Below are 22,732 nucleotides of genomic sequence, written 5' to 3'. Positions count from 1 at the left end.
CCCGGGGGTTTGAGCTGTGAATTCAGTTGTCAGGGAAATAACATCAACGGTGATTCTTGCCCTATAAGTATGTGGACAAAGGTTCACAAGAGCCTCGCCTCCATCCAGCACACTCCTGCCTCAGGCACTGGACTAGTAGGACAGCTTTTGTATTGTTCCCTCTGACTTTGCAGCTTTTAATGAACTCATGAAAATCTGTATCTATTTTTTCCATTTGTTCCTTCCTCTAGCTTTTCTCTATAGCTATTTTTAATTAGGGGTAAAGAAAAATTTTCCTGTGGGTGAGGGGTTGGAAATAAAACTGTCCCAATATCCTACAGTATGTCTGGATTTATGCTTGTGCTTTAAACAACTGATTCATAAGTGAGGTGCTATCTTCTTGTTGCTGATGAAAACTGAGCAGGCGAAATACTCATATTTTATAATCTGCTCACATCTCCCAAGCCTTTCTTTCTTTCTTTCTTTCTTTCTTTTTTTTTTGTCTTTTTTGAGATAGGGTCTCACTATGCAGTTCAGGCTGGCCTTGAGCTCACTTTGTAGCCCAGGCTGGTCTTGAGCTCACAACAATCCTCCTGCCTCAGCCTCCCAAGTGCTGGGATTACAGGTGTGCACCACCACACCCGGCTTCCCAAGCCTTTCTTAACAAAGCACTGTAGATGTTTTAAAATGGCTTAAAAAGCAGAAATTCCATTTTTTCACAGTTCTGGAAGCTGAGTCCAACATCAAGATGTCATTAAGACTGACTTCTTCTAAGGCTTTCCTCCTTATCTTGCAGATAGCCTTCCCCCTGGTCTCTACCCCTCCTTCCCTCTGTACATCTCTGCGTCTCAATTTCTCTTCTTGTAACAACCAATTGAATCACACATACCCCAGCAATCCCCATTTAGCGAGTCTGTCTCCAAGTAGTCACACTGCAAGAAACTGAGGGTTAGGAGTTCAGCATATGAATTTGGGAACCACAGCTGAGCCTGAAATGAAGAGATATTAAAGGAGGAGGTGGCCTTGCCGTGCAAACTTTGCACCCCAGATCCTCTGTGTTCTTTAGGAAAAGTTCTCTCCACTTGATTATATCTGTGTGCTAGTAGAGTCTGGCGAGCAGGGTTTCTCTGGGCCCGCTCACTTATTCAGTAAGTATTTCATGAGCAACTAGTTTTTGCTAGGCACTATTTTAAGCGCCGAGGTTAGAGTAGTGACTAAGACAGGCAAAGACCTCACTTTCATACAAGCTATCTACTCTCAAAAGGAGGCCAAGTGTAATCAGCAAGAAAATATCAGATAAATATTATCCAGCAAATTCAAGCAGTGACTTAAAATATAGATTCTAGATAGCCATCCAGGAGGAGGAAATGTCTATAAAAAATGGTGTTTAAGCTGATACTCAAATGATGAAATGGGGCATCCAGGTGATGTTTCGGGAGAAAGGAGCTGCAGGAAGCTGAAGCCAGACTCTCCTGAAATGATGTGCTCAGGAACTTCAGATGAAGTGTTACAGGAAAGACTGGCAGAGAAAATGATGGGCAGTTGCTAAGATGCTTTTGTATTCCACTGTGTGTCACTGTGCATTTCAATAAATTCACACTCTGAATTGTGAAGACTTCTCACTATTTGAAAGATGAAAAGCTTACAAGTTAGGTGGCTCTTTTGCAATCACAATATCAGGAGCTGGAGACCGAGTTTGAACAATGTTTGTCACCCTGCAGTTCACTCTGTGGGATCAGGAATCAATTCGGATCATTGTAACCAATTTTGTTTGTTTGTGTTCTGTGTTTTGGTTTGTTTTTTGTTTGTTTTTTGTAATGAGACTGGATAAGAAAATTTCAGAGTGAAGAATGTGTGTATTAGCAACACAGTCATACTGGATAAAACTTTATGACTTTATCACATACAATCAGATAAGGTCTCCCCTCCCTCAAGATTGCACACACTTTTATAAATACCACTGTGTGGATAAGAACAGGAAGTTAAATGTAATTCTGTGGGTCAAGGTTAAAGAGATAGGAAGCCACTGCACAGAAAAGATACCTCCCTGAGAACAATGATTCCTACTTGTTTTGTTTTTCTTTTACTCCTCCAGTGCTTATTACATATTCAGTTCATATTTGTGGGTGCGTGGAGTGCCTGGAGCCCACATATTTAGGGGCATTGTTTTAATTTAATTCTATTATGATGGAAAGTTATTCCAAGTTTTTAAGAAGAGATGCAACTTAATTTGATTTGTGATTTTAAAAGTTCACTCTAGTGGCTATGTCTGAAATGGGTTTACTGGCAGGAGGAATAGTAAGAACAGAAAAGAGAGGCTTTTCTAGAATTTTTAGAATTAATAATATGCAGAGAAACAATAAAGAGACATTTATGTCTTTATGTAGAGACATCTTTATGTACAGAAATAAAGTCTACAGATTTGAGACATATTCTCTCAGAAGTCCTACAGATGGATTATGGTGCAGGGGGAGGCCCCAAAGTGGAGGGAATACAAGAATGGAGGGTTATTTATGCCTTAAGAAAGTAAGTGGTGGGGAAGGAATTGTCTTGAGGGTGAACATGTTGATGTTGTTGAGAATAGGAGGTTTTGGGGGGTCCATGAATGAAGGGAACATGCACTCTCAACCGTAAACGTTCACCAAGTGTGTGGTGTGTCCATAAGCCTTGGTCAGGCACATTAGGAAAACACTAACTCTGTTCAGAGGTGTAGATGCTGCTTCAGTAGTTGTGTGCTTGTTGGAAAACCAGTTTAAAGAGGTAGGCGTGACTCGGTAGTAGTAAAGGCAGTAGGACACACTGCTCTGTAAAGTGTGGTTAGAGGGAGAGCACATTGGGCCACCTCAGTAATACCGATAACACTCATTTTTAAACTGAGGCATATCTGCAGGTTTCACTGGTCATCACATTTCATCTTTTCACCATCTCTATAAGTATCATTATGATTCTCCTTGAGCATTAGGGGAGGAAAAATAAAAATAAAGTAAAATGTTTACTGAAGATACACTAGACCCCAGGCTTAGAACTTCTGAATGCTATTTCATTTAATCATCAGCATAACCTGGGATATTACCACTAAGTTACAGTTTGTACAAGGTCATCCAGCTGTGAAAGGGACCAACCAGGATTCAATTCTCACTTGACTGACTCCTGGCTCAGTGCTCCAAATGTACTGTCCTTACCTCTAGCAATTCCTCCCACTTGCACTGTCAACATTTCTCCATGGTCACATAATCCCAAAGGCTGCCCTTCTGATTTCTGTATTGCTGCTCAGATTTGGAGAGGTAGAATGTTAGGCTTGGATCTTCTTCAGTGGTCCTGTCACTCTGAAAAATGTGTTGATGAGCTTAAGAGATTTAACCATCCCACCTGAGGGATGAGAGAGGGCTTGGAATCTGCTCCAGTTTATACCTGTGGGGTCCTGCTTAGGACTGTGTGTTGAAGGCTTTATCTCCAGGTTGGTTATGTTGGGAGACAGTGGACATCTTAAGAGGTGGGGGCTTACCAAGACATTTTTGAAGGAGATATTGGGACTCCAGCCCTTCTCTTTCTTTCTATTTGCTTCCTGGAAATCATAAGGTAGCAGACTGTTCTACCACATAGTCCCTCCCATGATATCCTACCTGACCATAGGTCCCAAGTAATAGGGCCAACTGACCCTAGACTGGAGTCTCTGAAATTATAAGCCAAAATAAACTTTGGCTCTTTTAAAGTTGGTTTCTCAGGTATTTTGTTTTTTTGTTTGTTTGTTTTGGTTTTTCTCCGGTACCGGGAACTGAACTCACGACCTTGCGCTTGCCAGGCAGGCGCTTTTGCCACTGAGCTAAATCCCCAGCCTGGTATTTTGTTATAGTAATAAAAAGTTGACTAGCATAGATTCTTATTTGCAAAGAGGTGTGAGTTTTAAGCTTTAACTTAATTTCAACCTTGCTTGGATAAGCACAATGCAAAGAATGTTTTTTTGTTTGTTTGTTTGTTTGTTTGTTTTTTTGTCTTTTTTGAGAGAGGGTCTTGCTATGCAGTTCAAGCTGGTTTTGAGCTCACTTCATAGCCCAGGCTGGTCTAGAACTCACAATGTTCCTCCTGCCTCAGTCTCCTGAGTGCTGGGATTACAGGCATGCACCACCACACCCAGTTTAAGAATGTATGTTTATACTTTATGCCAATTTATCTTTTATTAACATTTTATTCTGTTTGTAAAGTGCAGGTGGGATAATTTTTTTTTTTTTCTTTGCTGAGGATCAAACCCAAGGCCTTGCTAGGCAAGTGCTCTACCACTGAGTTATATCCTCATGCCAGGATAAATGGTCTTAATATCACTTTTATGTATCTAGTGGCATTTTTATTTCTTCTTTGAATTTTTCTGTAGCCCAGGAGTTTATTCTTTCACACCTATGTTCACAAGTTCAATTTTGCCAGAATTTCATTCTGTCTCACATCGTGGTTAAAGTGTGGGTGTCCTATTGTTTGAGTACATTCAAATAATTGTTCCAGAAATTACTGGTCACTATAACTTTTGGAGATGAAGTTTCTTCATCTGAAAAAAATGGCCTTCAATAACACTTCCTAACTTGTGAAGATTATATAGAAGCATTTAAGAAAAAGAGTTTAGTTACTGCAAAAAACTGAATGCTGTGTTCCCTCCAAATTCCTATAATGAAATCAAAGCCCGTATGCAATGGTGTTAAAAGATGGGACCTCTGGGAGGTGGTTAGCTCATGAGGGTGCACCCCTCATCAATGGGGTTAGTGCCTTTCTAAAAGGAACCTCAGAGGAGCTCTCCTGCCCTCTTTCCCCCTCTAAAAGTGAAACTAGAAGACAGTAATCTGTGTCTTCCAAGAAGGCCTTCACTAGAACCTGATGATGCTGGCATCCCAATATTGGACTTCCAGTCTCCAGAACTGTGAGAAACAAGTTTATATTTTTCTATAAGCCACTCAAGCTATGGTAATTTATTATAGCTGCCTATATTAGTACATTTTTCATTCTTATAATGAAATACTGGAGGCAGGATAACATTATTAAGAAAACAAATTTATTTAGTTATGGTTTGGATGCTGAAAGACATGATACCGGCATTGGTTCATCTCTGAGAGGACCTTTTTGGTGTCTCTGATCATAGTGGAAGAGCATGTGAATAAGAAAACATATCTTGAAGTAGGAGGTCAAAGACTGATGGGGTCCCACAATTCTTGCAAAGACAAGCCTGCCCCCCCCTCCCCCCGCCTCCACCGACCAGGGACTTCCTGTTGGTGATGTAAAGATTCCAAATCACCTCGCAATGCCACCACCCTGGAGCCAAATTTCAAACACATGCATCTTTGGAGAACAAACAAAACTCAAACCCTAGCATAACCCCAAAAGGCTAAGATAGCCCAGGACCAAGCACAGAGTAAGTGCCCCTAGAGAGGCAAGCTCACTTGCAGGAACCCATACTTAGCCTTTCATCATTAGCACAGCTGTACTTGTCACTACACTGGTATGGTATCATGACCAGCAGTAAATACTGTCTCGCTGACACATGGCCCTCTTCACCATAGCACCCGTCTCCCTGGCCACTGGCCTTTCCCCTGACCTCTACAGCTCTCCTCATGGTCTGACTAACTGGCATGTGCCTGCAGAGCTAGGCCTCTGGCTGCAGTTATATATGGTGTTCTGATTGGTGTGTAATGGCTGGAAAAATGTTCTTATCATTGCTGAATGTTAGCTTAGTGACTATAAAAACTATTTCCCTTGTTTACAAATGAGAAAGAAGTGAGGAGGCAATGAGGTAGTTTTGGCCAAGGTCACATAGCTAATAATTAAACTGTATTAATTTCCAAAGCCACTTCCAGTCTCTGTGATTCCAAGAACTTTTCTCCATGCTTTGTACCCTTGGACAGGAGATATTGCCTGTGAAGGGAGAAATGGAAGGAATTTAGAAGGATTCTTTCCTTCCTATCCAGGCATGGAAAAGTGCTGATATTGAGGAATTTTCCTGGTCCTTTTGTTGTTCAGGGCAAATAATCGATGTCAGTGGTCAGAACAAATCTGACTTGTTAATTATTCACAGAGTTGGTATCTCTGCTCTTCTCTGCAAACTGTTAAACTAGTTGAGACAAGCTAAAACTACCTAGTTGATAGAACAAAAATTTGGAAAATGACTTTTTGAGCCATGGGAACAACGATTCTAAGAAATAGAAGTGCACCAGCAAAAGCAGTAACACGAACTCTAACCCTGACCCTGACCCTGACCTTGACCCTGACCCTAAGAAATAGAAGGTACACCAGTGAAAGCAGAGATGCACAGGAAAGGAATGTGGCCAAGGAGGCCACACACACTCCTCTTATGAGCTTTGTGGTATTGTGCAAGTCATGTAATAAATAACGTCTGCTTTGCCACTTGGAAAATGAGCATAATTACCTCGAGGAGCTACTTAGAGTCAGGTAAGTTCAGTGCCTGGTACAATTAGTGAGAGTAAAATATTTATGAGCTGGACTACTGGACAGAGTACAAACCAAACAGGGTAGCTGTGACTCAGCACCTATGAAGCACCCAGCACAGCAGGAGCTGACCCTTGCACTACTCAATAGTGGGGGTGCAGAATCTGCTATTTACCCACTGGAGATAGTTGTCAGCCATGCCCAGTGTCTGGCTGAAATGCAGCCCTGCTTGAAAATAGAGGAAAGTGCTCAGTGGCCATAGGGACTACTGTTCATATATGAGAAAAGAGGATCAGGACAGCTAACCGTCATGGGGTTGAGCCATTTCCAGATGCACAGAAAGGGTAAAGTGGAATGCGTGGCCCTTCTCCCTCTATCACCCATTTTCCTTCCCCAGAGATCATAATTAGTAGCAGACTCTGATATTTCTTTCTGTAAATGAGCCAATTAGCTTTTCTTCCTTCCAGACAAATGAAATTATAATATAATAATGATAGTTTATCATGCGTTTGTTATGTGCCTGGGAATATTGTAAGCATTTTGTGTGGACTATATATTATTTAATCTTTCAATTTTGTGAAGTAGGTACTGCTTTAATTTCCATTTTTCCAATGCGACAACGGAGGCCCAGACAGGTCAAATTTTTTACCTAAAGTCACCCCTAGGCAGGCAGAGAGAAGGAACTCAAGAAGGCAGTTTATTTCCATCTTACTCTGTGTGAGACTTTGGATCTTGAACGGCCCCTACAGGTTCCTGTGTTGAAGGCGTGGTCCCCAGTCCATGGGCACTGTGAGGAGGGATGTCACAGCAGAAGGCAGCAGAAATTTATTCTCTCACAGTTTTGTAGATTAGAAGTCTAAATGCAAGATAGTGGCAGGGCCATGCTGTCTCAGAAACCTCTGCGGAGCACCTTCCTGTTCCTTCCTACTTCTTGACAGCCCCGGGTGCTCCTCCACTGGGCCAGCCCAGCAGCCCCGCCTCTGTCTCCATCCTCACCTGATAGTGTTTTCCCACGTACTTCTGTTGTCACGTGGCTTCTAGAAGGACAGCAGTCACACTGGGAGACCGGCCTCTCCTATTCCAGTAGGATCTCATTTTTAATTACATCTGTAATGATTCTTCTTCCAGAAAAGGTCACATTCTGCAATATTTAGGGCTAGGACTTCAAAATAGGTAGTGATATTTTTTTCCAGAGGAAAAAAAAATCAATACATAATAACACATATTACCTTACTCAATCCCTATGGCAGATATCATCATCATCATCATCATCAATCATCATCATCATTATCATCAACATTTCCATTCTAGAGATAAAGACACTGAGGCTCAGAGTCCACCATAATTTGTCCCAGGTCACGGAGTGACTATGTCAGTATAGGCTCTACTGCTTCTTGGCTAAGAAAATTTGGCAGTGTAGCAGGTACTCAGAAAAAAAAAAATGAGTGTGTTATGCTTTTTGTTCATTTCAGTCATTTTGAAGTGCCTTAGAAATGACCAAATATCCTGGAAAGATGTTAGTGAATTTTTTTTGAAAGGGGAGAGATAGTAAATATGCTAGGAGGTAAATACGTTTGCAGGAGGCATGGTCACTGAGTTATTTATTACTCCAGATTAACCAAACCAATGTCAAAGAAAACAGAGCCAGCCTCAGAGCTAGCACTTTTATAGAAGATGCTCATGAGCTGGTTGAGGCCATCTGAATTTCTTTTCAGGATTTGAAGAAAAATATAAAGATACATAATTCTAGTGGGTCATCTTCTAGTCCTGCTTCCCTCTCCAATAGCAACAGAGATCCTGAAATAATGACAAGAGGCATAGACAAAAGTGTCTTAGAGTTCTAAGAGCTGGACTCAAGTGTACACATTGCACCTATGGATAAGATATTGATGTGTTTCCCCAGCTACGAAATGGACCCAGGAATCCTACTTCCTCTAGATTTAGGAAGGAACTAAATGGCAAAGCACATATGTGGTACAAAGGAGGCACATTACAAGTCATGTCACATCCAGGAAAGAAAATAAAGTTGAAAGTGACATTTAATATCCAAATTATCATTAGGTGCAGACAATTGATAATGATGAAGATTAGCTTTGACAGAACTAGGGAAACCTTTTACATGAATCTTTTATATGAGTTTCCTTTTTTTAAATAAGAGCTTTATTAAGATATAAATGACATAAAGTTCATTTTTTTAAAGTATACAATTTATAGCAGAATAAAAACTCCATTGTATACTACATTTTGCTTATCTAGTAATCAGTTTATGAAAATTTGAGTTTCCACCTTTTGGCTACTATAAATAATGCTGCCCTTTGATAGAGTCCTTCAAAGCACAAATTGTTAAAATTTTGACACTGCAGTTTATCTATTTTCTCATCTCTTTTGTTCTTGGGGTCACACTTAAGAATCCATTGCTTACATTGAGGCCATGAAGATTTATTCCTGTGTTTTCTTCTAAGGGTTCTATAGCTTTAGCTCTTACACTTAGGTTTATGATTCATTATGAGATAACTTTTGTATATGGTGTTAAGTAGGTACCTTATTTCATTCTTTTCCATGTGGATATTCAGTTGCCCCACCACCATTTCTTTCTTTCTTTTTTTTATTTTAAAGAGTAAAAGAAGGATAACATAATAATAGGGGGGACTTAGCAAATTACAGACAAAATGGTAGGAAATTATCAATAGTTATTGTTTTACATATTGTTATCTACAAAATAGTTTCTCAGGAAAACAAATAGACAAATAACAGTGAGTTAGAGACAAAAGAGGTAGGAGATTATCAATAGTTGTTGTACTATACTTTGGTATCTTCAAAGTGGCTTCTAAAGAAAATAAATAGAGCTATACATGAGTGACCTATTGAAAAATCATTAACTATTCTCAATGGTTGTTGTAGGAAACACATAATAATAAACATACATCCATTTATGAAATAGGATAGGAACATTACAAACTTTACACAGTTCTGGATAGATTAGTAGGAAAATATCAATGGCTGCTGTAATACATGGTGGTATCTTCAAACTGGTTTCTCAGGAAGACAGAGATATGCAAGAAGGATCTAATAAGTAGTTACAGCCTAAGGATTGTCAAAAATAGCATATTACCTCCTCACCAGTGACTCCTTTCACTGAGGTATGACGGCTGGAAGGAAGGCCAGGGTTGAAAAGAAGGACCAAGAGACTTGCACCTGTGTCTAGCAACAGGCTGTTTTCTTGTTCCTCCATAGTCATGATTACCCAGGACTCCTCGATGGAGATGACGGTCTGGCCAGAGGGAGAAGGCAGAGCATGCCCTAAGCCCTCTCATTCCTGTTGGACTAACTGGTAGCATGGGTCTGAGCTCTGGGGCCTCCACCTCAGAGGGCAGACCGATCTCCAGTGGTCTTCTTTGCATCCAGGGCATGGCCCATGGGGCCTCCCAGGGCAGTTCCTCTTGAGGTGGCCCGGCTTTTAACAGTGATAGCAGATGAATGCAGTTGTCGAGTTCTTCTTGGGGCCCCGGGAATCAGACCTGGGATCTGTTTCTCTTAGTGGTGCAGCAAAAGCAGCTACTTTTTCTCGGTCTCTTTGTTTTCTCTCCTTGGCCTCCTCCTCATCATGGCTATAGAATACTGAGGAGGCAATTCTTACTAACATCTCAAGTGAGCTGTGTGGGGTGAAAGCCATTCTTTGTAGCTTTTTCTCTCCAGCTTCCCATTGCTTTGGGACTCCACAACCAGTTAGTGTCCTCTCCCCAACTGTCAGCACAGGCAGCAGGAATCTTGCTGCAGACCTCTCCAGAGCTCCACCACAGCCTGTACTGTCAGGGGAAGAATGGCTTCCAGAGAGTCTCCACAGGTTTTGTGCAAGGTACTCCTGGTTTACAGCTTCCGAATGGCTTTCATGAACACAGTCCAGAGGACCTCTGACTCCTCGGGCTTAGTCTGTATTCTCATGTTCTCCGAGTCCTTGTTCATTAGCGGCTCCTCCGCTGACTCTGGACCTTTCTGGTTCTCAATGACAGGAGCAAGAGTGACCTGTTGTATGGCATGTATTCCCAGGGGTTTCTCCATGTTTGAATGATTCAGACACATCTGTGGGTGGGCATCTGCAGCTGGTGCATGGTGGGCCAATTGTGTCAATGTTTCTCTGTGTCATGGTAGTTCTCAAAGAAGCAGTGGTGGCAGGCCTGAGGGCTGGCGTGCAACAGCGCTCACCACTGTGTGGCTTCCTGTGCACCAGAGCCCCTCCTCCCAGGTGCCCGTTAGGCTGGGGGCCGGCCCAAGGGCCAGTACTCTCTGCCCTGTGGCCTCCTGGGCACTGGGGGCCCTCCCTCCGGGGCCTACGAGGCAGGAAGCTAGCCAGCCAGAAGATCGGCACTGCCCGCCCATGGCTCCCAGTGCGCTGGAAGCCATCCTTCCGGGGAACTACGAGGCTGGGAGTGAGCCGCCGGTCCAAACACCGGCGCTCCCCGCCTGAGGCTCCCCGTGTGCCCGGGACCCTCCCTCCAGGAGCCTACGAGGAAGGAAGCTAGCCAGCCGGAAGACCGGCGCTCCCCGCCCGTGGCTCCCTGTGCGCCGGAAGCCCTCCTTCCAGGGGCCTACGAGGCCGGGAGTCCCACCACCATTTCTTGAAAACACTGTCTTTTGCCAATTAATACTCTTACTCTTCTTGTCAAAAATCAATTCACCAGCTGGGAGTGGTGGTATATGCTTGTAATCACAGCACTCAGGAGGCTTAGGCAGGAGGATCACTGTGAGTTTAAGGTCAACCTGAACCCCATAGAGAGACCTTGTCTCAATAAAACAAAACAAAACAAAATGAAGCAAAGCAGAAATCAATTCACCATGAATGTAAGGATTTGTATTAGGATTGCTATTATAAATAGAATATTTTGTTAATTTCATTTTCAGATAGTTTATTATAACTGTATATAAATTTATGACTTTCTTTTTGGTAAAAAGGATTGAACACAGAGCCTTCACACTAAGCTACAATCCTAAACCTTTTTAATTTGTTTATTTTGAGACAGGCTCTCATTATGAGGGCTAAGTTGCCCAGGCAGAGCTTGAATTTTTTTTCTGTTATTTTGAGAGAAGGTCTCACTCCGTAGTTCAGGCTGGGTTTGAACTCACTATGAAGCCCAGGCTGTCATCAAATTGATGGCAATCCTCCTGCGTTAGCCTCCTGCGTGCTAGGATTACAGCCATGACCCACTGTACCTACCTTGGGCTCCAATTTGTGATCTCCTGAGTTTACAGGTGTGTACCACCACATTGAGATAATATATTTAATTTTTATATATTTATTTTCTTTCTTGAAATCTTGCTAAACTAATTTATTAGTCCATATATATAGTGGTACCTCAGTTCACAAACTGTTTTTTTGTTTGCAAACAATTTGGTTCGCAAACAGAAGGGCTTGGCAAAATTTTGCTTTTGTTTGTAAACTCTGCATCACTGACAAACATGACCACAGCCATCTTCCCCACATGAATACAAACATGTCCATCTTTTCCAAAACTGTACAGCAAATTAAGTTTGTGAGAAAAGGTACCACTGTATTTACTAAATTCCTTAGGATTTTTCTATATATAAGATTATGTTAAATGCAAGTAGTAGTAATTTTATTTTTCTTTTACTTTTTTGTTTTTATTTTAAAGAGAGTAGTAAAAAAAAGAACAATAGCAGCATACCAACATCACAGACATAAACAAAACAAAGCAAGAACCTTAAAAATGATATTGGGCTTCAAAACAAAGTGATAGGAATTAGTAGTTGTTGTTATATTATATATTGTTATCTTCAATGAAGTTGCTCAGATTACCAGATGTAAGAATGGAAGATTGTTCAAACCATTAAAGACAGTTAAAAAAAATAATCCTTGGAAAAAACATTAGAGACAATACAGTTTCACTAGACGAGATGGCAGGAATTCACCAATGGTTGTTCTATTGCATATTGTTGTCTTCAGATCAGTTGCTCAGATTACCAGACATAAGCATGCAAAATTGGTCAGAATATAAAAAATGTCTTTATATTTCTTCTTTAATTATTCTGGCAACTTCTAGCACAATATTGGATAAAAGTAGAAAGCATGAATATTTTGTTTTGTTCCTGGGTGTTGGGGAGATCTTTCAGTTTTTTGTTATTAATTAATATGTTAGTTTTGGGTTTTTCATGGAGGCACTGTGTGTGTTGAGGATTTTTTTTCTATTCTTAGTTTTGTTAGGCTTTTTTTTTAAATCATGAAAGGGTGTTAGATTTGTTCTTTTGTCTGTTAGGGATGATCATACAGTTTTTATACTCTACTGTATTAATATAAATTGTTAACTTTAATTGATTTTTGTATACTGAACCCACCTTATATTGCTGGAATAAATCTTATTTTTTATGTTGTGTAATCCTTTTCATGTGTTTGTGGATGCACTTTGCTGGTATTTTTGAAGGATCTTTCATCTATTTTCATATGAGTGGGTTTTCTTTTGTTTTGATGTTCATGCTTGGGTTTGGTGTCTGGATAATGTGGTCCTCATAGAATGGTATCCCACAGGGCTCTGAGGCTCTGGTTACTGTTCTGTCTTTATTTTTTTTTTTCATTCCTTGTATTAAATTATAACAGAAAATATCCCCCCCACCCCCCTGCCAGCCAGTATACTTCAGTTTCTTAGTTGTCCAGGTAATAGTTTCTGTTCCAGGTCTGGTTGCTTCTGTCTCTTAGAAACAGCTGGTCACTATGAAGCATAACTGATCACTATGATTGACATTGTATAAACCAATCCCCAATTGACAAACCATTCTGTCTCTGCACTTCCTGCTTGCTTACCCCATATAAGCACTAGAACACCAGAGATCGGGGCCTGATATTCTGGGAATGATCCTGATCAGTGCCTGTTGATGTAAATAAATTTGCCTCCAAATCCTGGGTGTCTCTTCGGTGTTTTTGCTTGCCATAGCAGAATAATTAAATTTATTGTCAAGATCAAGTGAAAATTTTATGAGGCTGTGCCCTTTGGTGAATTTCTAGTGTTCTCAAAAACTTGATGCTGACAGTTGTCACTACTCTTCCTATTACTCTTATATATACTACTTCAGAACAGTCAGATATTTATTAGTTGTCAGTAGCTACATTAGTTGCCACAAACACAGCAGCTAAAAATATACCCACTGTGATGGTTAAACTTCATTGCCAGCATGGTTGGCTTGGGAACCTTCTAGGTAGTTAGGAGAGCACACTTCTTGAGTGTGATGTTGGGGTCCATCACTGGTTCCCAGCCCAGCATCCTTTCTGGTGCCCCCTCTGCTCTGCTTCCGCCACCATGAATTAAGCATCTTTGCTCTACTGCACCCTTCAGCCATGATACTTCTGCTTTGGAGTCAGCTGATCATAGACTGAAACCTTGGACATAGTGGGCCAAAATAAACCTTTCCTGTTTTAAGTTGTGGGTGTGGGGTATTTTGCACTGGCAACAGGAATGCTGACTAATACATCCAGTTGTCTCATAGTTTTGATAGATCAAAAGGCATGGCACAGAGTAACCACCTTTTCTCATGAGAGACTTACAAAGAGAAATCTACAAGTTGGTTGGATAGTGTTTTCTTCTGGAGTTCAGGATCATATTTCTTTCTTATTTTGTTAGTACATGTTTGCAAAACATAATAATTACATTTATCCTGAGGAATTAGTACATTTAGAGATTACACCTTGATAATTTCCACTCCTCCTTTCCCCCACTCTCTTTTCTTTCCCAGCCCCCTTGCCCCTCTACAGAGTCTATCTTCCTGTTTCCTACCACCTATCTTTTATTTTGCTCTTTAAATTATTTACATTTTTGGTTTCTCATGTTAGAAAAACCATGAAAGATTTAATCTTCGGTGTCTGATTTATTTCATGGCCTCAAGATCTGTCCATTTTCTTACAGATGTCTCAGATTTTTCCTTTATTGCTGAGTAGTACTTTACTGTGTATATGTACCACATTTCCATTATCCATTCATCTGTTGATAGACATATAGGTTCTTTCCATAGTTTAGCTATTGTAAGTTGGTGCTGCTATAAACATGGACATGCATGTATATTGTTGGTGGGAATGTAAACCAGGGTCTTTTCCACACTTACTCAGCTCCTTGGAGTTGTAGGACAATAGCTTGCCATCAGTCCCAGCTCCCAATGGCCACCCTCAGGTTCTTATTATGCCTTATCAAATCTAGTAGGAAAAAAAATCTCTGATCTACCAAGATGTAGTTTTATACATAATATGACTTAGTAATGGCAATGACTATTGTATTGTATTAACAGGAACTACTCATACTCCAGGGGAGAGGATTAAGGTATACCTAGCAGGAGGTAGACTCTTGGGAGCTGTCTTAGAATTTTGCCATCCATAGACTGTCTTGTGGGTTCTTGGGCAGCCAGGTACAAGTAAAACATTCCCGGATGTTTTTCATTTGTTTAGTACTTTTTTATATAGCACTGTCACACAAATTATTCTAGTCTCATCTGCACAATAAGCTTCTGCAAGAGGCAAGCAGGGTGTTACTCAACCCACGTTGGACATTTGAACCAAAAGACTAGGAGATATTCTGTGACTTGCTGACAAGACACAAAACTGGTTGGGGCAGATTCACTTCCCTGACTCCAGGTAGGGTGGTCTCTCTCCTGACCCACACTTGCCTGTCAGATTAAACATCAGTTCCCTTTGGGTTATACTTTTCACACTGCGGGCACTGATGGTAATAGTGCCCAAGTCCTCTTCAAAGGACTTTGTCCCTGCAAAACTCCCCTTGGGTTCCTGCCATCTCATGCTTCTGTGTTGGGGAGAATGCCTGGGCAGGGAGAACAGTATTAAGTAAGAGTTTTGCTAAAATGGAGTTTTCAGGGGTGAATTGTAATTTACATAGCTGAGAAATTCCATTTACTTCCAGCAATGTATTCTGAGCGCTCCTTCTGGTCCAGCCCAAAGGGAGCAGACAGTCATCTCCTGCAGAAAGTAAATGGAATTTTTATTTTTGTCTTCCAAGTGCCTTACAACCAGTAATCTTGAGGCAGGCGATGGGGTCTCAGTGAAGACATCATCAGAAAGAGCAGCAGAATGCTGAAGGCAGTCAGCCATCAACCAAACACTCGCTCGCTTTAAATTAAGGGCTTTGCAAGGAGTAGGAGAAATTGGCTCTTTAAGACCAGCCTCCCTACTTCTCTGTGTTTAATCTCCTGGTTCAACGAGTCTAATCACCTGAGAGACTGTCAGTTTCATAAGTTTCAATTCAAACTTTTAATTATTATTCTTCACCTTTCCATAGCTATGCAAATGGATACTTGCAGCCCTCATCAGTAAACCCTTCCCACGTTTGAAGAGAATAGAGCCCGGATGTTGTTTCTCTCTCCAGATTTCCTTTCAGGCGTCTGCACAGAACCCTCAGCTGCTGTGGGAAGGTGTGTTTTGCCCTCTACAGGGCTCAGACCTTGATCTCAAAGCACAGTGTGCGTCATACCCTGCAAAGCTTTCTGTGCAGTGCGCTGCAGCTGGACTCCAGCGAGGCCGGGTCCCCATTAGCTTCTGCTCCTTGCCTTCTAGGGACCTGCACTTCTCGGTCCGGCGAGCCGTCTCCTGCCTGACGTTCGCCCATAACCACTGCCGAAGGTGCTGCCTGGCAGGCCCTGAGTGAGGGCAAGAGAGTGAAGGAGCTCTGCTGTTCCCCTTCTCTATCTTCATTTTAAAAAAATCGTATCCAGGAAGGAAGGGCTTTGCTGCAAAGAAGTGTCCATGTGAATAAGGCCACTTCACTTTCATCGCCGATCTGGAGCTCTTTACCTGTCAAGCTCAGTTAACACGGAGATGGCCTGGAAGCAATGGATGTGGTTGCTACAAAGTGGAAGGCAGCCCATGCCTCTGCTGTTTAAAGCAAGAGGGGGTTGTGAAACCCGCAGATCGCACATGTGAAGGAGACGTTTCCAGGAGCTGGACAAGCCCGAAGCACTCCAGCTCTCAGGGCTTCTCTGAAACACAGTTCCGCTCTCACATCATCTCATGGCTTTGCAGGGAAGACAAATAAATAAAAATAAATGATAGTGCATGTCGGCGCTTTAACGCACGGAGCTCTTACCATATAAGCATTGTTCATGTGGCAGGGAGTATGCTGTTCTAGTCGGGTGACAGGCCTGCTTCTATTCAGTTATTTATTTACTTATTTTTGAGACAGTGTCTCCCAGCGTAGTCCAGGCTGGCTGTGAACTCACTGTGTAGTCCAGGTTGGCCTCAAATTCGCGGCCAAACTCTCCTACCTCAGCCTCTGGAGTACTGGGATTACAGGCACCACCGAGACTGGCTACATTTCTATTTTAAATCTGAAACTGAAAGCTGACCCTTTTACAAACACACACACACACACACACACACCCCAAGACAAAAGGAACCCTCAAACTCACCAGCGCTCAATGAAGACAAATTGAACTTTGATGCTGTTTGCTAGCACACTGATTCCATCTGGAGAGGAAGGGCACGGATGCCGCCCGGGAAGCAAATGTGGACTGTGGCTCCCTGGGCACAGTGAGGTGGGCACAGACGGCAAAGTCAGGGTGGGAACTGACCTGGACCGCTGCGAGTCTGCTGAGTGCCACATGCTGAATCTGCCTTATCCAAACAGAGAAAGGGAGCAGCTGTGAGGGGCGCCACATGTTAGCATTCATTAAATCTGGGCCATGATGGCACCCTAGCTGTTTACCTGACTCTGTTATTTTATATGAGTTTGAGATATTTAAAAATATCAAGTAAAATAAAAAGCAGATGTAACAAATAGCTAAGTGATAAGTTATTAACCCCACATTGTAAAATAAACTGCAGGATATAATTTACATTGTCCTCAGCTCAAATTCATGTGTATATACCAATGTATGTACATGTATGTGTGACTTATATGTAATATGTCTATATATGGACACACATAATATACAACTATATTCACATTTCATATTTACAAATTTATATATATTTCACATGCATGATTTTAACTGTATAGTCTTACTAGCTTCCTTAGCATTTACCCCAGGTTAGCAAGTGAGCAAGGGCTTGGCTCTTGTTTCTAGCCTGTAGATGTCTGTTTCTCCTGAGATTTTTAGGTTAGACTCACGGCCTGTGTTTTTTGGTGGGTTCAAGAATAGTTATTAACTTGTAGCTTGCTCAGTTTTTTCTTACTGTAAAAGTAGAACAATATTCTTTCTAGCTCTTTTATTATTGAGCTAAATTTCAGTTTCTGCATTAAAATTTTGAATCTGAGCATGTCCCCTAGTTTAGAAATCATTCCTCTTTTGTTGAAAAGCATTATACTCCCACTACTACTACTGCTACTACTACTACTACCACTACCACGTTTTGTTCTGTTTGTTTTGTTTTGTTTTGTTTTTTGTTTGAGATACGGTTTCACTATGTAGCCCAGGCTGGTCTGGAACTCATAGCAATCTTGGCGGCTCAGCCTCCTGAGTTCTGGGATTACAGGCACGAGCAACCACACTTGGCAAAAGTCATTATTATTGTTTTATTTCCTTTTCTTTGGTTACCGGTAAAGTTGCACATCTGTTCTGCTCTCCATCAATCATCTGCAGCTTCCCAAAGCTAGTGTGGTCACTGGTCTACACTCCGGAGTCCTGGTTGGGGGAATTCGGCCATGCTAACGATGAGGAAGACATGGTAGGACGATTTCAGGAGGTAGGAGGACTGATGGATCCTAACGCCATTATCAGCTGTTAGAGTTTGTCTAAAATCACTCTGTAAAACACCCCTTTATCCTTCCAGGGTTCACCTGCATCCCTTAGGCTTGTTTATATTATTATTGCTGGGTTTTGTTTGTTTCTTTGTTTTTTGAAGAGGGATGCTATGGATTGAACCCAGGGCCTCACAAATGCTAGGCCAGCATTCATTCTACCACTGAGCTACATCCCCAGCCCTCCTAGGCTGATTTATTTTAACTATAACTTTATTTTAAGGAAGGATGAGACCAGGGCCTGCTATGTAGTTCTGCTTCAAACTGACTAGGTAGTGCAAGCTGGCCTTGAGCTCACAGCAACCTTTCTCAGCCTCTTGTGTGCCGGGATTACAGGTATGTACCACCTCACCGAGCCTTAACTAAAATCTCATTCCTAATCATTCCGCCAATCCAGACTTCAGGAGACAAGTGTTACAGTTTGGATCTTATGTGTCTCCCAGAGGCTCAAGTACTAAAGGCTTTTAACCCACGCTTTGTGCTGTTCAGGAAAAGTGGTTTATTTTGCTAAACGATGGGCTTCTAGAGGTGATATTTTTCAGCTGCATGTTATTATCACCTAATGTGGTGCCTGGTACTAAGGAGAAAATATCAGCAAATACAAGTTAAATGAATGAGTTGGAAATAATGTAAATAGTGGGACTATGGGGAATTGGGGATCCAGTAATGTCAGAAACATTCTGGTTCTGTTGCTTATTGGGAGAGTCTTTGGGGCAAGTCATGTAGTCTGAGCCTTGGACTCACATATATAAAATATATGGGTAAAAGTAAAAGGTTGCTCAGTTGCAGGGCTGCTGGGAAGTCACACACAACACCGATGCACTCCACACCACCCTTGTGTCCAGTGAGGTAAGTGTACTGACTTGACAACAGTGACCAGGATAGTGAAGCATAGCCTCACCTGAGGATCTTTTTCTTGGTTTTCTACTTTCACTATTTGAATGAGTTTATTTCCATACAGCTCCTTCAAAACAACATATAGACCTAAAGCTCCTCACTTCAGAAAAGCAGCAGATGAGAACTCTGTAAATTGTCAAGGTAGCCAGGTGACCTTGGTTATTAAATCAACACAGGAGGGCAAGTGCATCCTCCATCCCTCTAGATCGTGAAGGGAGGCTTGGCAGCAACCTGCTATGCTCTCTCAGAGGAAAAGCTCCTGCTGCAGGGCAGCCTTCCTGAGACAGTGTGACCTGGCCAGGAGCAGGGTGCTTAACTAGTTCATTTCTGGCTTAGTTGTGACTTTATTTTTTCACCCTTGCCAGTCAGCTTTTCCCAGCTTGTGAAGTTAGACTTGCTGGCTTCTATTCTTCTCATCATTAGAAGTCCTCCCCTCCACTTTTATCTCCACTTGTCCCTCCCCTCATTTTTTCAAAATCTCTTTGTGTCCTGTCAGGCCCTCTCTCCAGTCTCTGGGTCACTTCCTGATACTCACTTCTGGGTAGACAAGGAGACTGCAGGCAGGAACTCTGCTTCGCCTTCTATTATGGTCGTCACCCTCATCCACCTGGATGGTGCAGGGAAGCTGGAAGAAGGGACATGAAACAGAGGGTGTGTAGCAACTTCCCTCCATGGGTTCACTAGACTTTATTTAAAAGTTTGTGCAAAATACTTCAAGTGATGACAGACACTTGGTCTTGCCTTATGGTGATTCTTATTAATGTGAAGCACAATTATGAATCTAAGATGAGATTAAAGCAGGCTTGCTTGAAATGCTCAACAATAGCAAATATTGTTTGAGGCCACAAGAAAATGCACAGAGAAGCACTGTAGAGAATTTTGCACCTAGAACCTTTCATAACACATTGATCTTTCAAGTGGTCTTTCCTCTCTTCCTGGAATCCTTAACAAAGAGCAACTTTGCATTGGTCTGGTTCTTACTGACCTGCTATCATGCTAAAGAGGGAGGAAGGTTTGTCACTTTAATGAGGACAGGAACTTGCCTGGAGTTCACTGATCTCTAGAAATTTCTATGAACAGGATTCATGAACCTTTTCATACGTATACACAATTTCTACCCATGTCTTCTACAGGCTGATTTTTCTAGCAAAAATTTTCAAATGCTTCAACAGTCTCACAGTTGTACATGCCCCTGGAAATGTGAAGAACCTCTAACCAGGAGAGTTTATCAAAATGTTATTGTATAAATTATGCACAATGTATTTAAAAAAAAACATTGGAGGGACAGTAAAACAAAAAGCAAAACCTCCCTTCTCTTTGATGTCCATAATTCTCCTCCCTTGCCCAGAGTCATTCAAAGACCAGCATTCAGAGATGGCGAGGTACAGGCAAAGTGCAGTGATAGTTGAGATGTGATTCTCTAAGGCCAGGTTGCTTTCTCAGTCCATGCGGTGTGCACAGTCCCAGCCATGAGGTGGTTAAATGTGATCACTGTCCCCGGTCACTGTCTACTCCCCCATGCCCACACCGACACAGCCAGTGAAAACACTGATCAGTTGCATAGAGTATGTCACAGCTGCTATGTACTCCCACAAATGGATGTTCACAAGTCAACCCCAAATTCCCTACCCAGAGTGTGCCAAAGCAGGGAGCAAGTCTTTTCAAAGACTCATGAATTAGGGAAGATCAACCTGAGTACTTAATTTTGGCAAGTCCCATGATACCCTAATCTGGATTTTCTCCGATATTGAAGGCAGATAATTGTTATCTGCTCTGCTTGTCTTTTGGGGATATAATTGTCCTGTGATAGAGTTGGGAAAGAGCACTAAGGGAGAAATGTAGACAAAAAAGATCATAGAATTGTCTGCATTTGTGTCTTGGGGGAAGGAACTGGATTGTTCTGAAAGGGCCACTATGGCTAAAACAGCAGGTGGCTGGCGTCCCAAAAGAGGAACTCACCGGTAAGTGGGATTTGTCAGAAGTAAGTTTGGAAGCCAGACTCAAAATATTTCCTAAGCTACATTAAGAGTAGGGATAACTGTGTGGTCATAGGGGTGGAGCTGGACCAGGCGTCAGCTCCATGATCACTGTGAATAAACCTACCGAACTTTTGTTCTTTGCTCTTAGCCTAATAGCTACCCTGGAGCCCGAAGTCCCCTAAAGACAGATCTCTGGACTTGAATCACACTGGGTGCAACCACCTCTCTGTGTTTACCCTGGTGGAATGTGACTGCTTCCTGTCTTATTAATGTCTATGAGCAACACACAGAGTGAACTCTTTAGTAATAATAATAAAGATGCATTACTGTTCTAGAACGTACTATGCTAGATATGTTATTTCAGCATTCCTTCACAAAAAACTGGGCAGAGTAAATTCATCAGAAAATAGGTCACATCTGGTTGATACCATCAAGAAATAGCTTTACTTTCTTCTTACTTCCTTCAAACTCGCTTAGTTGCATTTGCCTTTCTTCCCCCTGATGGCAGACTGGGGAGACTTCATAACTTCCTGATTACTTTCAGGTATTAAAAAGTCCAGTTCAATCTAAGTCAAAATTTAATTTCACATCCAGTGTAAAGCTTCCCCCTCTACCCAGCTTGGGCTTATGGTGATGCTCAGGGACCAGTAACGACCTAAGGCACTTCCCTTTCACTCACTCACTGCACTCTGACAGACTTTTCAAGTTATGGCCCTAGGATGGATGAGACAGAGGATGGCAGATGTTAGTGTGGTGCTCTCTTGATTATTCCACATCTGGAACCACCTGGATTCCACGTCTTAGAATTCAGATGATGGCTTTTCCATGTGGTGCCATTTCTGCAGGATCTCCAAAGACCCTGACATGGCACTGTACTGGGCTGACCTGTGACCTCTCAGCTTCTACCCTGCTGGTATCCTGGAATTCTTGAGCAGTGGCCAGAGTCAAGTGCACATACTCACTTGGCCCTTGTGGGGAGTTTTGGTGAGCCCCCAGCCTCAGCCTTCCCAAGTAAGCACTGGGCATTAATGTCTAAGCTCTACTGCTGCCACACAGCCAGCCCCTATCTCAAAAAAAAAAGGGGGGTTGCTGGGGATTTAGCTCAGCGGCGTAGTGCCTGCCTGGCAAGCACAAGGTTGTGAGTTCGATTCCCGGTACCGGAGAAAAACCAAAACAAAAAACAAAATCAGAAAGAAAAAAAAGACACAGATTAGGAAGCTACACACAAAAGATAGAATGGTAGTTTGAGACTAGTTAGCAGCAGGAATGTTTTCCAATAAGAGTAAAGACAGAGGGGAAGGAAAGAATTGTGTCCAGAGGCCACCTAGAGAGGAGCAGGGACCTCAGCTTGCAGGAGCAGCCAGTCCCATGTTATTATATGAGGACACTGAGGTTCCCAGAAGGAAGTTGCATGAAACCAGGCTTAGAAAGGAAGCTCTGCTGCTAGTTCTCTTCTTTCCTCCAGTGTCCTCTGAGGGCCAAACTCAGCAGGGAGCCAGAAGGCACAAGAGTCTGCTGAAGCTGCTCTCGTTGGTTAGTCCTATAGAACAAGTAGCGAGAGGATGAAAAGGGGAGAGTGGATTTGACCCTTTCCACTGGCTTAAACCACCAAACCCTAAATCACGTTTCATTGCTTCTGCTGTATCCCATTATGTGGCTGTGACACCTTCACTGCACTTTTGAAAGGTCTTACAGAAGAAGTCTTCTTACTGT

This window comes from Chinchilla lanigera, unplaced genomic scaffold (assembly GCF_000276665.1).
Source record: "Chinchilla lanigera isolate Chin_1 unplaced genomic scaffold, ChiLan1.0 scaffold00060, whole genome shotgun sequence".
NCBI classification, from domain to species: domain Eukaryota; kingdom Metazoa; phylum Chordata; class Mammalia; order Rodentia; family Chinchillidae; genus Chinchilla; species Chinchilla lanigera.
The sequence above is the reverse complement of the archived record's forward strand: the minus strand, read 5'-3'. Positions refer to the sequence as shown.